We start from the raw sequence: 15,461 nt of genomic DNA on the forward strand, positions 1-15,461 counted from the left end.
AAATTTGGGAGTGGAGCCAGGAAAGGGTGGAGTTTGGGGAGGGGAGGAAGCTCATCAGGGATGTGATGACTTGAAGACCGACCTTTAAAGCTTCCATTTTCTCCGGGGGAGGTGATTTCTGTAATCTGGATATAAGCTGTAATTTCAGAAAAAAACTCCAGACCCAGGTTGGCAATCCTACTTGCATCTGCCATCTGACTGCAAGTCCCCATGGCAGTGGCATGTTAAAAGTAATGTCTAGTTCAGGCCTCAGAAGCAGTTTTGTGGTTCAGATCAGGGTTGTAGTGCAAGGTGGAAGGACTTGTTTCCTGCACAATCTAAACCAGCTTCCCCTTGTGGCTATGGGTCCTGGAAGGTAACTCCCCTCTTTTTTCCCCCTCCCAGGGGTATGACAGCACATTATGTGTGGGGTGGGGGAGAAGTGAGATTCTGTCAGCATAACTGAAGAATTAAACTCCTTCTCCCCTACACTACAGCCAAATCCAGGACCAGAGCCCCACACAGCTGCTGTCAGCATTTAAAAAAAACCATGGAAATATATGTTCATAAATCTCCCAGCATTGCTTCTGTTTTGAACCTTATTTGTGACATTTAGTAAAAATATCAAACTACTGAGTTTCTTTATTTGTTCTAATGAACCAACAATTTTTCTCAGTATTACATGGGGTTTTTTCCCTTCTAACTTTGTTATTGAACTTATTGAATTTATAAAAAGAAACTTCTCAAACCTGTATATAAGCTACAGGATCTTAGAAGACACTGTAAATTTTTCTTTTTCTTTTTGGTACTTTCTCCTCCCCCCACCCCACATAGTTCAGATCCTTTTTAAAAAAGAAAATCCTTTTGAACTCTCTTTGTTGTGAAGGAAAAGGAAACTGATCTTCCATATAACACCAGCATTTCAAGAAGGGCATACAAGACAGAAACAATAGTGCATCTTCGCAGCACTGTCTAGTTTTTTGCAGTGTACTAGAGATTGTTTCCAGATAGTGTCTTTGAAGCAATAGGATACTTAGGACATTGATGTGGAGCATTCCATATAAGCTAGAGCTGATTGTTATTGAAGACCGAGAGAGAGAATGTGTATGTCATGGCACTGGTAGTGATGAGTTGAACTTCTAAAAGTCCATCCCAAGTTTCCTAATTATATTTGGGGACCCAGACTGTCATGTAGTGGCTGTGCATGGACTCTGTGACTTGGGGACGTCTTTTCTAATACCTTGGAAATAGATACAGACGGTGTCAGATGATTGTTAGATTGGATCGAAAGTTCATGGGTAGAAACTCCAGAGTATCAGCTGGCTTCAGGAACTCTCGATCCAGGGTCATACAATATCGTAGAAGACCTGGGATGTGTCTAAATATTCCAAACGACTGGACATTGCTTGGTGAGTCATGACACATCGCCATGATGCAGAATCAAACAAAGATAGATCACACTGCATCACCAATTACTACTTTCTTTAATGTATATATATTTTTTTATTTACGGTTTTTTGAAGAGAAAGGCAGAAGCATAAACGATGGAGAGACCCAGAGACGTGAATAAACACAATCAGAGATGAACGATTTCCATGTGCGACAAAAATTACAATCCCATGCTTTAAAATTAAGTAAGAAGTGCAACCTGAATCTGGCAAGTTTTCAGACTGCTACTCAGGAATTAGCTCTTTGGATGGTGTGATGGACAGGAGGCTGTTCTGCCACCAAAGGAAAAACAGCTAGCCAGCTGTTTTGCATCTGAGCTTATGGGGGTGCTGCTCCAGTATCCAATCACCTTTCAGAGGGGGGACAGAATGTTGGAAGGAAGCACAGCAGTGGTCATTTTGGGACTGCCTGGAGAACCGGGTTTGATTCCCCGCTCCTCCACATGAGCAGCACAGGCTAATCGGGTGGACTGGATTTGTTTCCCCACTCCTATGCATGAAGCCAGCTGGGTGACCTTGGGCTAGTCACAGCTCTCTTGGAGCTCTCTCAGCCTCACCTACCTCACAGAGAGTCTGTTGTGGGGAGAGGAAGGGAAGATGATTGTAAGCTGGGTGTTTTTAATTTATTGTTTTTCAAAAATTACTATACATCTCATTTGACAATACATCCTATGTACCAATCTTTGAATCAATAAAAAAGTAAAGAATTATTAGGTGTATGTCTTCAATTTTAAACATAATTAGTTATAATTGACTTCCCACCAACTTCCTCCCTCCCTACATAAATCTGGTATCTCCTTTGTATTATTATTTTCTAATCCTAATAGGTTATTATTTTAATGTTATATTTTCCCCTTATTTAATACATTTCAATAAGCAATATTAATATAATATTAATAATAAAAAGAGAAAAAAGAAAAAAACATTTAAAAAAAAAAAAACAGAAACAAAACAAAACACATTGACATAATTTTGTCCAGTCACTCATCTCTGTCATGTTATAATGGATTAGATCTTAAGAAGCTTTATATACCCCCAAGTAAAAAATTAATTTGATATTGTTATTCCTCTACTCCCCCCATTCCCCATATTAAGAGTCAAATTGGTATTCTTTCGGCTTTCTTAGCCCTTCTTTTTAAACTTTTTCTTCTGTCTGGAGTTTCTGTTGCCATCTGTATACTTTCTTGAAGTGGTCTCTTGCCTGTGACAATCTTCACCCATTGCTCCTTGGGCTGTTGATTCTTCTTTTTGTATTCCTGTAATAGGATCTGTCAGCTCCTTATTTCTTGTAAAAAAGTTTCTGACATCTTCCAATGAGTTGACAGCATGTTTAACCTGTTTGTAGGTGAAGGTAAGTCCTTGTGGTAGCAACCAGCTGTATTTTATTCCCTTGTTTCTCAGTATCTCAGTAAAGTCTTTATAGATGTTTCTCTTTGCAATCAGGTGACGAGGAATGTCTTTGAGAATTATTAACAGTGTATCATCTACACTTAGAAGTTTCATAATGATGTTATGAAGTGAAGTGATGTTATGAAGTGATGTTATGAAGTGAAGTTTCATAATGATGTTTTTCATCCTGATGTCAAAGAAGGAGATCAAGATCTCTCTAGCTTTTGTTTTCTGTACTCGCGTTGACAAGGGGATTCTGTATATCTTGTTTATTGTGTGATTTAATTCTTGTTCATTTGAATGAAATATATCAGCAAGTGATTTTATGATGGTCTCTCTGGTGTCCCCTAGTCTTTCAGGCAGATAGCGTATACGCAGGTTGGATTCTCTCAGTTGCAAGTCCAAAACAACTAGTTGGTCCTTCACCCGCTCTTCCTGAAGTCTTATTGCTTCAATTTGATGTGCTTGAAATTTCATGTCTATTTTAACTTCTTTCAATTCTTCAGTGTTGTTTTTAACTGTGAGTTTCATCTTATTCATGCCATTTTTCATTACTGTAATTTGATCTTTTATTTCCTTGATCTCATTTATTATGCCATCAAATTTTTGAGTAATAATTAAAGTCATTTGTATAGCTGACTGTTCTTGTTGTATAGAAACCTGTTCAAACTTCTTCTTTAATAATTCAGTTTGCGTGGCCAACATTTCTTGTATCTTTTGATGATTACTTTCCATGATTGTCTGTGACTTTTGTATTTTCCAGACTAGTAAGTTGAATTTAAGCAGGCAACTCAGTGCAAAAAAAGCTACTAAGTTGTTAGATGGCTCTGGCTTGGCTTTAAAACTTATTCCAGGAAGTGTACAGGGAGTTGTAAGGCGGTGGACTTTCCGTCGCTCCCACTCTATGATTAAAGAAGGTAGGATTTATTTTGCTGCTACACTGAGTGGGGCACATCCGGCCCAACAGCCCACTGTGATTTCCTGTCTTCCTAGAAAGACCACTTCCTGAATGAGAATGTGGCTGGAGGACTCTCCTGAGGTAAAGGAATGGAGAATCAAAAGTGAAGGATTTCTCCTCAACCCTTCTACGCCGCAGCTGCCAATTGGTAGCTATTTGTGCCACTCAATTCTTTCTGATTGTTTTGTTTGACTGCTAGTTCAGTTTATAGTTTAATTAAGTAGCCTTTTTAGTCGGAAGATCACTTAAAATCCTGGGCGAAGGGGTATAGAGTCTTTAGCCGATTTTGAGAAATTCCGGTCGTTCAAAATCGGATTAGTAGACAAAAGGAGTTCATGTAACTTACTCGGATGTTGGAAGTCGGGGTTCTCTGTTGTTAGCTTGTTCAATATTTAGTAAAAGATAGAGGAGATCAGAGCCTATTTCCGTGAGACGTTCGTGGCGGTGGAATTCCTCCTCAGCCGGCGGGACTTCAATCAACCCTCCTCCGCAACAAGCTGCTCTTGTGGTGGGGGGAGTCAAACCGCTCTTCGTCGGCAGCAGGGGGTTGCCTGCATTCCGATCCACCATTAAGGATCGGGATTGGGGCTTTTGAAGGGCGCCCCGGCTCAGAACGCCTCTTGGTTCCCTCGAGAGATCTTGGGGGACATGGCACTCGTATCAGCTGCTCTACCAGAAGTCCGAACTTGTAAGCTAGTTTGATTCTTCCTTAAGTGGTAGAGAAAGTCGGCATATAAAAAAACAACTCTTCTTCTTCTGCCTCAGCAAGACAGCAGACAGTTTAAAGGGCAGCATGCCTGGCAACATGGCAGAGTGGTTTAACTCTTTCTCTGGGAGAGGACAGAGTACACCGTGATGTGACTTGTCTCTGGCGATGAGCAGACCTCGTACTATTTAGTCTGACTCTTGGGAAAGAGTCCTGTGTGTGTATAAAAAGACTCAACCTGGTGGCTAGGTAGTGAAAGCCTGTTTGTAACCACAAGAGTTTGAAGGGAATTCTGATCACAACTTCAGTTTAAGTGCCTCAACCAGGCTTCTCATGTGACAGTCTTGAGACCTGTGCTGCCAAACAGTTCTTTAAAAACAACCTCTCTATAATTAAATTTCTTTGTTATGTTTATACATTTCCTGTCTCAGTGATCTCCAAGTTCTTTTTGCTTATCACAAAACGTACCTCATAGCAGTGAACCCAGAGCCTTTATACCCACTAACCAACTATACCTTATAACTGAGGGAAACAACCCAGGGGGCTATTTTAAAAGAACCCAGTACCCTAAAATATTAAGGGGCTGTGTGGATTCCTTCAGTTGATTTATAGAAGCCTGTCACAGTAAGGTGTTTATTTACTAATTTGATCCAGTGGCTTTCAGTTAATTAAGGCTCAGAAGATGAACAACCACAGGCTACAGGAGATAGCCCATATATGCTGAAACCTTACTTACTGCCAACATGGCACATGATCTACAGTTCTTCTGTGAAAGCAATTGTGTATGTTCATTTCATATAAATCTATTTCACCAGAAAATTGTGTTGTGACCCACTCTGAGCCCAGCTTGCCGGGAATGAGGTCAGGATATAAATCCAACGAGTGAGTGAGTGAGTGAGTGAGTGAGTGAGTGAGTGAGTGAGTGAGTGAAACTGGTGGGGTTTTCAAGGCAAGGTAGTTTGCCATTGCCTTCCTCTGCAGAATCTTTCTTGGAGGTCTCCCTTCAAAGTACTGTCCCAGATTAGTTCCCAAGATCTGATGAGATTGGGCTATACTTCAGTTATCCCTGAACACAAATTATGGAAACAAAAATTTGGCAAAATGGCACATGACTTGCTAAGCTAACTTTGATTCTTAATTATTAATTAGATTACAATGTTGAGCATCATCTATTCAGCAAAGTAGTTATGGTCTTTAAGTTTCTGGCAAATATCTAAAAAAAGAGTATAGAACTACAGATCTACAGCAATCTACCTTTGCAGAGCTGATAAAAATAGCAGAGAACATTGCCAAGATATCCAATTCACGCAAAAGGGAAGCTTTGTTTGGTTTCACTAACTAGTAGTTATGATCAGCACTTTATATTAAGTGCCCTACTTCATGTGGCACTTCATTTTGAGCCAATAAAATTGTGATTGGGTGTTAAGTAAATACTGAGTAAGTATTAAGAACATCAATTTATTAAAGTATCACAATTATGCAACACAGCATTGAGAGTAATTTGCGGCTAATTTGAAAAGTGATCCAAAATCCATTCAAAAACTCAGCACATTTTTTTTTTGCTCTTTAATGTTCTAGCTAGAGCTGATATTTTATTTTTTTAAAAAACTGGCACATTCATTTTCTTGGAGCTGGATAACTTTTTATCACCCTTTACAGGGTATTAAAGAGCAACTTCTACTTTTGCCTTAATCCTCTTTTATGCGTATCACTTCAGTAGCCAAAGTTAGTCCAGGGTTTCTTGCTGTATACTCATTTCAATGAATGATCCTGATTGCTTTCTGAGCTTTGATAGCTTGGGCCTTATGTATCTCAGGGACTGTGTCATCTCCTGTGTACCAATACAAGCTCTGAGTCTTCTTTTAAAATTTTTTAAAAAGCTTTCTTGCATCCAAACATGCCTTGGCATGAGCAAAAGGGTGCTCCTGCTTGCACAATAGAATGTCACTAAAATTTCTGAAAGGATGATACTCAGATGAAACCTACATTTCAGTACTGACCATCTCCCTGTTTTTTCTTATTTTTTCTCCCATCTTCCAGCTCGCTTCCCATTAGAGACAATTTCTACTCCAAGTAATATCATCACCCTATTCCAAGCACATTTTTTTTTAAAAAAATGAACAGGCTTGATGTCATCTACTGCATTTTTATTCAGCTGTTCTTGCAAGGGTGGAATGGATAATTCTCTATCCCATTGTCTTAGCCTCACAACAACCTATGAGGTAGGTTGGGGTGGAAGAACATGATAATTCCAAGGTCACCCAGTAAATGTCATGGCTGGGTGGGGACTTGAACCCAGTTCTACTAGCCCCACATCCTAACATGTGCACCGCATTGGCTTTGAATATTGTCCCTCTATGATCTGATGTTTGAGCTCATTTTAGAGAAATTACAATAAAGTTGCAAGAGAAACAATGTGGATCTCTATATATGTAGAATGCAAGAATCTCAAAATAAAATGCAAGAATCAACCAAAAAAGCCCACAAACCCAACAAAAACCAACTCCAACAAAGAACAAACTTTTTAAAAACAACAAAAACACTTGACAGTGACAAAATCTTACCTAAAGCAACCTGACAAGCTGATACCAAGCCCTGGGAGACACAGAAATATGGGGGGCGGGAGGAAAAAACAGTCCTGGGAAGCTGCAAATGCTGGCTCCTGATATTCCTTGTTAATCTGAATGTTTTGGGGATTTTTAGGAGCCATTTTTAGTATATTTTCAGCTCGGTTATACCCAAATGCACATTCCTAATTGGCAGGCTCTGCAGTAGCAGCTGCCAGATGAGTTAGATAATAGCTGCTACCAGTTGAGTCTTCCTGATCTATAGACCCTGCAAGTCATCTGGACCAGGACCAGCAGTGGGACTGGGTCACGTGAGTCATTTGTGGGTAGCCAGGCATGCCCTGGCAGCCAGCAGGAGTCTGGGAAAGGCAGGGTCATGGGGAAGTGTGGTGCTGTTGGTGATGGTTTGATGTTAGTTCCAGGAGAAAGCCACAAATTATGTACCTGCTGGAAATTAGTATTTTTATTTTAACTGTAAGAGTAGTTCAACAGTGGAATTAGCTGCCTGGGGAGGTTGTGAGCTTCCCCTCTCTGGCAGTTGTCAAGCAACAGCTGGACAAATACTTGTCAAAGATGCTTTAGGCTGATTCTGCATTGAACAGGACTAGATGGCCTGTATGCCCCCTTCCAACTCTATGATTATATTCTATGGTGTTACATCTCTCTACAAATCTACCAACTCTAAAGTAAAACCATAGAGTATCCAGCAATTCCTAGAGTGGACAGACATCACTGCCACGTTTTCCCCAAAAGTTACATTAAGCCATTGCTGATGGGTTTTTTAACAGCATTTTCCTCCCACCAGCCACAGGATCCTTTGGTGGGGAATCTCTCCCAGTGGGAAAATGGCCACCTCAGTCATTTGGTGGTGGTTGCTCAAGGTGATTATAAGTAGGCAGGGGGGTGTTCATGTACATTCTGTAGACTTACTGAGTGAAGAAGGGGAAGGGGTTGCACACCCAGGTTTAGCTGTATCATATGGTTGGACACGGACTATGAATAAGAGAATTCATGAGTGGTGAATTAGCAAATGGTAAGGATCTACCTTAACAATCTACTGACTTTTCTCCTTGAGGCAACAAAGCTGTCCAATCAAATCTAAGGTTATTGTTAAATTTTAGTGCCTCTCAAGCCATTTTGCATTGTCTCTCATAATAATGGATAGACTTCTACTACAAGTGAGCTTGTGCAGGCTCATAGCTCCTCAGGACACAGAAAACACATTAATATAACCTAAAATTTAAATATGGGAGGACTCTCATGATAGTGAGACATATTAAAGGCCTTATCAATTATCCATGTTATCCAGAGATTGTGCCTATGCTGATTAGCCTATCGATCAAATAAAGGTTGATCAGGCATTTCCAATATGAACTTGGCTCCCTGTGGCTCTGCAGCTCCATTACTCATGCGCTTCCCTGGCTGTCTTCCCAAAACATTCTAACTCAAATCAATGCATCCTTGGCCTACTTTTCAGGCTTTTCTGTTAATACAAAATTTGAAAAGTTGCTTTCAATCTGCCCAGCAAAAAAGTTCGTTTTAAAAAAAGAAAGAAAAAAAGAAACTGATTATGATCCAAATACCTTAGGTATTTATTTATTTATTGCATTTACATCCCACCTCTTCCCATTATGAACCTCAAGGCAGATTTCATAGGATTTCCAGGAGGAATCCCATCCAAGCCCTTACCAGACCCTGCCTTCAACATTTTTGCTACATCATGTACCCTCCAACCATACCATGGACCTAAGGATTTAGGCACATTCAATAGCTTTTTTATCAACTGGGTGGGTATGTATTTATTTTAAAATATAGATATCTGGATTTTCTAAGCCTAACTATAACACACATTTAAATACAGTTAGCCAACAAATGTGCAATGATCGAAGAATAAGAAAACAAGACCCAAACTCATATTAAACAACCCGCATAAACAGGCTTATTATAATAAACTTGCCTTGGTGCAGGCCAAAAATAGCTTTAGTAGAGAGGGGGCATTCTGGATTTCCTCCACTATTCTGTTCTTTGGTGTCAGGTCCATCACAGAATAAGTTCTTACCAGAGCCAATTGTACTCAGCAGATTATAAGATCAACCAACAGACATTTGTCTGTTGACATAAGGTGACAAGGCGGAGTTGATCGGCAAGTATGCAGGTCCAAGGCTATGATGGACTTTTAAAGGTAAGAATCAATATTATCTGAGATAAGATACACTTGGAAAACCAATAAAGCTGTTTTAAGACTGGTATGATGTATTCATGGTATAACACCCCACTATTAAATGAGCCACCATGCTTTGCACCAGCTGATGATTCCGAGATACTTTTCAATGGCAGTTTCATGCTATGTCACTCAATATGCCTTTCAAAATCTTCTTGCAATGTGGCATGAAGGAACTGTTGTGAAAAAATCAATTCCAAAGTCTGCCTGCCTTTTTTCTTATTCTTTTCCTTCCTTCCTTCCTTCCTTCCTTCCTTCCTTCCTTCCTTCCTTCCTTCCTTCCTTCCTTCCTTCCTTCCTTCCTTCCTTCCTTCCTTCCTTCCTTCCTTCCTTCCTAATATTTTACCCCAACTCTCCAACATCAGGATAATATTTAAAACAACACTGTGTAACCCCCTAAAATATGGATGTCATAAAAGCAGATAAAAGCCTTTGTAGGTGTGTTGCTACTGAAAAAAGTTGTCTTTGGTGCTCATCCAAGTGGCTTCTAAGGATGGGAGACACAGAGTAGAGCCTCTACTGATGACTGGAACCAATCAGCAAATTTATATCCTGGTACCATTCTGTGTGGTGCTTTATAGGTAATAATGAACTCTTTAAATTTACCTGGAAACAAAGCATCAGCCAGTGAAGATCTTTTGACATCTATAAGTCACATTTGCCTGCATCCTAGCCACCACATCTTTAAAGCAACTGAAGCTTCTGAACACCCTTTGTAGGCAGCACCAGGACAGCATTCATTCTATACAGCAGTCTGGCATTCTGGCCCTTGTTCTAGCACTTCTTCTAACACTTTTCAGCATAAATTACATATGACACCATCAGTATCAGAGCAGGAAACACCTGAGGAGACAGGTTCTAATTTGCAAGTAACACAGGAGCTCACAAAACAGCCTTTCTTTATACAGAAATAAGGAATGCTACTTGATTCAGCAAGTCACGCATTGCTGCCCTTCGGACCGGCTCCAGGAGAAGGCAGGCTGCGCCGGGGATGGGGGCGTACCGCTTTCACCCTTGCACGGGGAATGCAGCTCACCTCGTGGCTTCCATCTTTGCGAGCCCAATGCCGGGGAGGGACGTCTCTTGCCCCCTCGCCCCTCCCTGTGCCTATTTAAAAGAGCGTCGCCTGCTCGCTAGCCTGTTTGGCGGCCGGGCGGCAACGAGTCCCACCCACCCTTCCCTTTATGTTATGTTTTCGATTCTCTTTCGTCACAGTGGTGGGCGGTTTTTGGCATGGGGACTGATCCAGCTGGGAAGAGGTGCCTTTCCTTCCCGTTTTGGGGACCCCCATAAGGGGTCTTGGGATGGAGTACATCATTGTTGCCCAGCTCGGGGGCTGGTTTTGGGTGCTCCACTCCCAGCTGGCGTTGGCTTCACACAAAGATTGCTGACCGGGTGGGGCCACTGAAGCACCACTCCGGTGCTATCCCAACATGTGGTTTGGGTCGTTTATCAATGCTTTCGATACATTGAATGACAATGTGGCCATTCGATCTCTGGATCCACCCCCATGCTCCGCCAATGCTCCATCTGTTGTAATCAATAAAGCTGTGGCCAATTTCCCCCAAAGCAACAATTTGTCTCTGTGTTTATTTGGTTACCCTTCCCCGTGGAGCCATTTGCCTGTGGGGCAGCAAAGGCATTTAATGTGCTTCAGTAGGATGCATCAGTTGTTTCACACTAGTTTCTAATGGACCTGTGAGTACATGGACAGCTATAGGCCCATAAAGCGCTGAGACAAAGGAAAACCTCTGCCTTGACAGCACTATGGATTCCCTGTGGCTGGGCAGAGTTAAGAAAGGGGAAGTTGTAGATAGGAGCACTGTTTTATTAAAGATGACTGTTTCAGTGAGGAAGGAAGAGAGAAAAGATTAGCAGAGCCGCTGACTGTGCAGAGAGAACAGATGTTGGAGGTTAATGGAGCATGAGGAAAAAAGGGGGGGAATCAAAATCTCCTAATACCTGCCATGACTTTTGAAGTCACACAGGATTCTTTGTGGCAAAGCAAGAGGCTTATTCTCAGTTGGAAGTTTACAGCAAGACAATCCATGCCCTTGTTTAGCATAAATAAGCTTCAGCAGTGACTTCTTGAGCTCCAGTGTTACTCAACATGAACTCAATGCATCATGAACACTTACTGCTGGAATTTTACTGCCATTTTCCTCTGTTAATGCTGCTTTGGCATCTCCTAAAGTGTAGTAATAGATTGTGGCGACTGCTCCCAGATGAAATTGATTGTTCTACTGCAGTGCTGATACAAAGTCAGGCAGGTACCTATAGATATAGATAATCTTCTATGGAGAGCTTGAGCAACTATATAAACAGTGGAAATTATAAATCAACTCTTCTACAAAGAATTTCCCTTGCATGAGCAGTGAACAGTACTCCATGTAATGTCTATATAACAGATCTCCATAGAATGCAGATGGGGATACTATTATACAAAAGCATTTCAGCACTCTCCACGGGAGATATACTTACAAATAACCCTTTCACTTGTCATTGAAGCTGATGGTATATATAGGGTTTCCCTGCTGGTGCTCAATGGAGGTGGTGGAATGCCTTAAGTGACATTGCAGTGTCATAAGATGTTCTAGGAACTCCTAGAGCATTGCATGATGTGGCTCCTGGCTGGAAGTGACATTGCAGTATCATGTGATGCCTTTTTGCCTGTCTCTTCCCCCCCCCCCCCCCAAATGCTCCTGCTGGTGTTGGAAATGGGCTGGCAGTAGTGTGGATTCTAAAGGCCATGGGTCCCTGGCTAACAGCAGAAAGCATATTATTTTCAGTAACAGCTCATTCCTGAGCCTTGGAGGCCAAACGGACTTAGGAGGCAACCAGTCCCCTACACCGACACCGCGCAAAGTGGCATGGATGCTGGTGTAGTGCTACTTGTGGTGGTGCCCCAGGACTGGTGTGGTGGCGCGACCCAAGGACATCGGCTCGGCTTCCCACCAGTGTCCTGATGGTGCAAGTGCTTGCACCGGCATCCAGGGAGACATTCCCAGGGCATTCCGGTGGAGGGGGGCTCCTGCTAGGCTGCCTCCTAACCCCTTCCATCCCTGGAACATCCCTCTCCAAAACAGCGTTGCTGTGCCAGATTTTTCCTGGCACAGCCTCGCTGTTCGCTGAGGGGGGAAATTCCCCATTTTTAATTTTTTTAAATTTACACAGGCTTTTTTTACCCTGTTGGCAGCCGGGGAACCTCTTTGGAGGTGACACGGTGGTACCTTGGCTACACTGTCCCCGGCTGCTGCAAAGCTGAGGAATGAGCTGCTCATGTCTTTTCTGGATATTTGCTGAATTATAAAGTGAAAGGTTCAAACCAGAAAGTTATTATACAGATACACCCTAACTAATTTATTGTTAATATGGCTTTTTAAAAGAAATGACGTCACTTTGAATACCTTGTTATACGTCCCCCTCCCCTCTATCTATTTTGTAAAACTGCATGGCATAATTCTTTAAAATTTAAAGGAAAGGGACTACAGATATTGTTTGTTAAGGTACTGTTTGGGGGAAGAAAGAAGCTGTGAAAAATCAAGTCAGAATATATTGCATAATAGAGCCTAATCCTATCTCCCTGTAAAATGAATCCACAGTGAATGTGAACACCAAGCCAAATGCCTTATGTTGCTTGAAAACTTGTCTCATCTGTAAGGATATTCCCAGATGTTCTCTCTTTTTCATTTTCGACATCCCCCTTCTGTTTCTTTCACCCAGTGGTTTGTCATCCTGCTGTCTCAGGTGTGTTTGCTTATATGCTGTCATCTTTAGTTAATGGCAAATAAAACACTTTCAGAAAGAATACAGCAAGTAACTGTTATTTTCAAACATAAATTATTTTCTAAAACAAAACCTTTTTGTGTACCTGCGGTTAGGTTAAATCTGCATAATCCCTATTTTGTACTTGAATGTTTTGTGTCTTTTTTAACAGCCTGACTGGAAGATGCAAGGGTTTAATGAATTAGATGTTTATGTAGTATGGAATGGCTGCCTACAAGTATTACAAGATATAAATATGTCAGAAAATGATAAATGATGGGTTGATCTCAGCAGGTCTATGTAGGATTAATAAAATGTAGCAGTACAATGGAAAATTTAGGGGCTAGTCTAGTCTAGACAGCAGCATATTCTACCATAATGCTTAAAAACTGTCCTAGGGAGAAACAGGTACATTTCCCCCTTCTTATACCCACCATGCTCATTGCCAAAAGCCAGATGTTGGGAATGTTTAGACAGCCTGTGCCTGTCTCAGATCTAGTTGACATTAACAGCTGATTGATTGTTAAATGTTTCTGGACCATACCATTTCAGACGATGGTTAGGGGATCACGTTTAAGTACTAACTCAAGGCAGACATAGTTTTAAAAAATCATAATAGGAAAGTTCAGAAGTAACAGTTTGGACTGTCATCTAGCTTATACACACACACACACACACACACACAGAGAGAGAGAGAGAGAGAGAGAGAGAGAGAGAGAGAGAGAGAGAGAGAGAGAGAGAGAGAGAGAATGACTGGAGTAACTATATAGAATTTCATTGCTATAGATGCAAAAGCTTTCGTCTGAGTTAGCACTCCTCTCTCTCTCTCTCTCTCTCTCTCTCTCTCTCTCTCTCTCTCTCTCTCTCTCTCTCTCTCTTGCTTTTTCTGAAACAGACTAGGGTTGCCAACCTAGAGGTAGTGGCTGCTGGAGATCTCCTGCTATTACAACTGCTCTCCAGCTGATAGAGATCAGTTCCTCTGCAGAAAATGGCCGCTTTAGCAATTGGACTCAATGGCATTGAAGTCCCTCTCCTCCCCAAACCCCGCTGCCTTCAGGCTCCGCCCCAAAAACCTCCCACCCATGGCAAAGTAGGACCTGGCAACCCTACAACAGGGTGACATGGTCTTTTTTTATATATATAAATTTTATTAGGTTTTATACTAGAAGTTTTCCATTACATTGAACAACATCTATAACAATATCAAATTTCAATTCTAACTTAAAGTTGTTATAGTTCCATATCATATAATAAAAAAAAGAAAAAAGAAAAATGGAAAAGTTTTTAGACTTCCCCTTCACCTCTATCTGCCTCTTAATAAAAAGTTCATCCCGTCGTAGGTAATCTAATCTTAATAAACTATCAATACCATATATAGAAAAAAAAACCATAGTCTGTTAGTAAATATACTTATACTTAATCATTATAAAAAAGATCAGAAATAATCCTCTGGATCAGATTAGAAAGTATTCTTCCATTCTTCCCATTTTTAACTCATATTCACAATAATGCATCCACGCCCCCCATTCCCCCAAAAACCGAACGTCATTTTCTTCATTTAGAATGGCTGTGAGTTTTGCTATTTCTGCCACTTCAAACATTTTAACAATCCAGTCTTTTTTCTCAGGAGTTTCTAGCCCTTTCCATTTCGCTGCATAAAGCAGTCTCGCAGCTGTTGTGGCATAAATCAAAAAAGTTCTTTGTATTGCTAAGTCGTCTGGAATCATACTCAATAGCATCATTTCTGGTGTTTTGGGTATATTCTTTTGTAGTATTAATCTCAATTCATTATAAATCATGTCCCAGAAGTCTTTGGCTTTGTCACAGGTCCACCACATGTGATAAAAGGAACCAATTTCTTTGTTACATTTCCAACAAATAGGGGACATCGTTTTATAAATCTTTGCAATTTTCTTGGGTGTTAGATACCATCTATACATCATTTTATAAATGTTTTCTCGCACTGACTGTGCTTTTATTCCTTTTAGATCTTTGGACCATAATCTTTCCCATTTATTTAAAACAATATCATGTCCCACATTTTGAGCCCAATCGATCATAGTTGGTTTAATCGTATCCTGCTCACAATATATTGTTAAAAGGAGATTATACATTTTAGAAATCAGTTTTGTATTATTATCTAGTAAAATCCTTTGAAAAGAAGATTTTTCTTTAGAAAAACCTTTTTTAGCATCTTGTACAAAAACTGATTTGATTTGGTAGTATTGGAGCCATTGTAAATCATCCTTAAGAAGTTGAAAGTCTTTTAGTGAGCATTTCTTTCCTTCCCAATTAATTAGATCTTGATAAGTAATAAATTTGTCTGGTCTAAGTGGGCGCAAAGTTAGCATTTCTTGGTTTCTGGTTCCAAAATGTGTTTATATCTCATCCAGATACGAAGTAAAGAGGACCTGATTATATGATTACG

The sequence above is a fragment of the Euleptes europaea genome, chromosome 6 (assembly GCF_029931775.1).
Source record: "Euleptes europaea isolate rEulEur1 chromosome 6, rEulEur1.hap1, whole genome shotgun sequence".
Lineage (NCBI taxonomy): Eukaryota > Metazoa > Chordata > Lepidosauria > Squamata > Sphaerodactylidae > Euleptes > Euleptes europaea.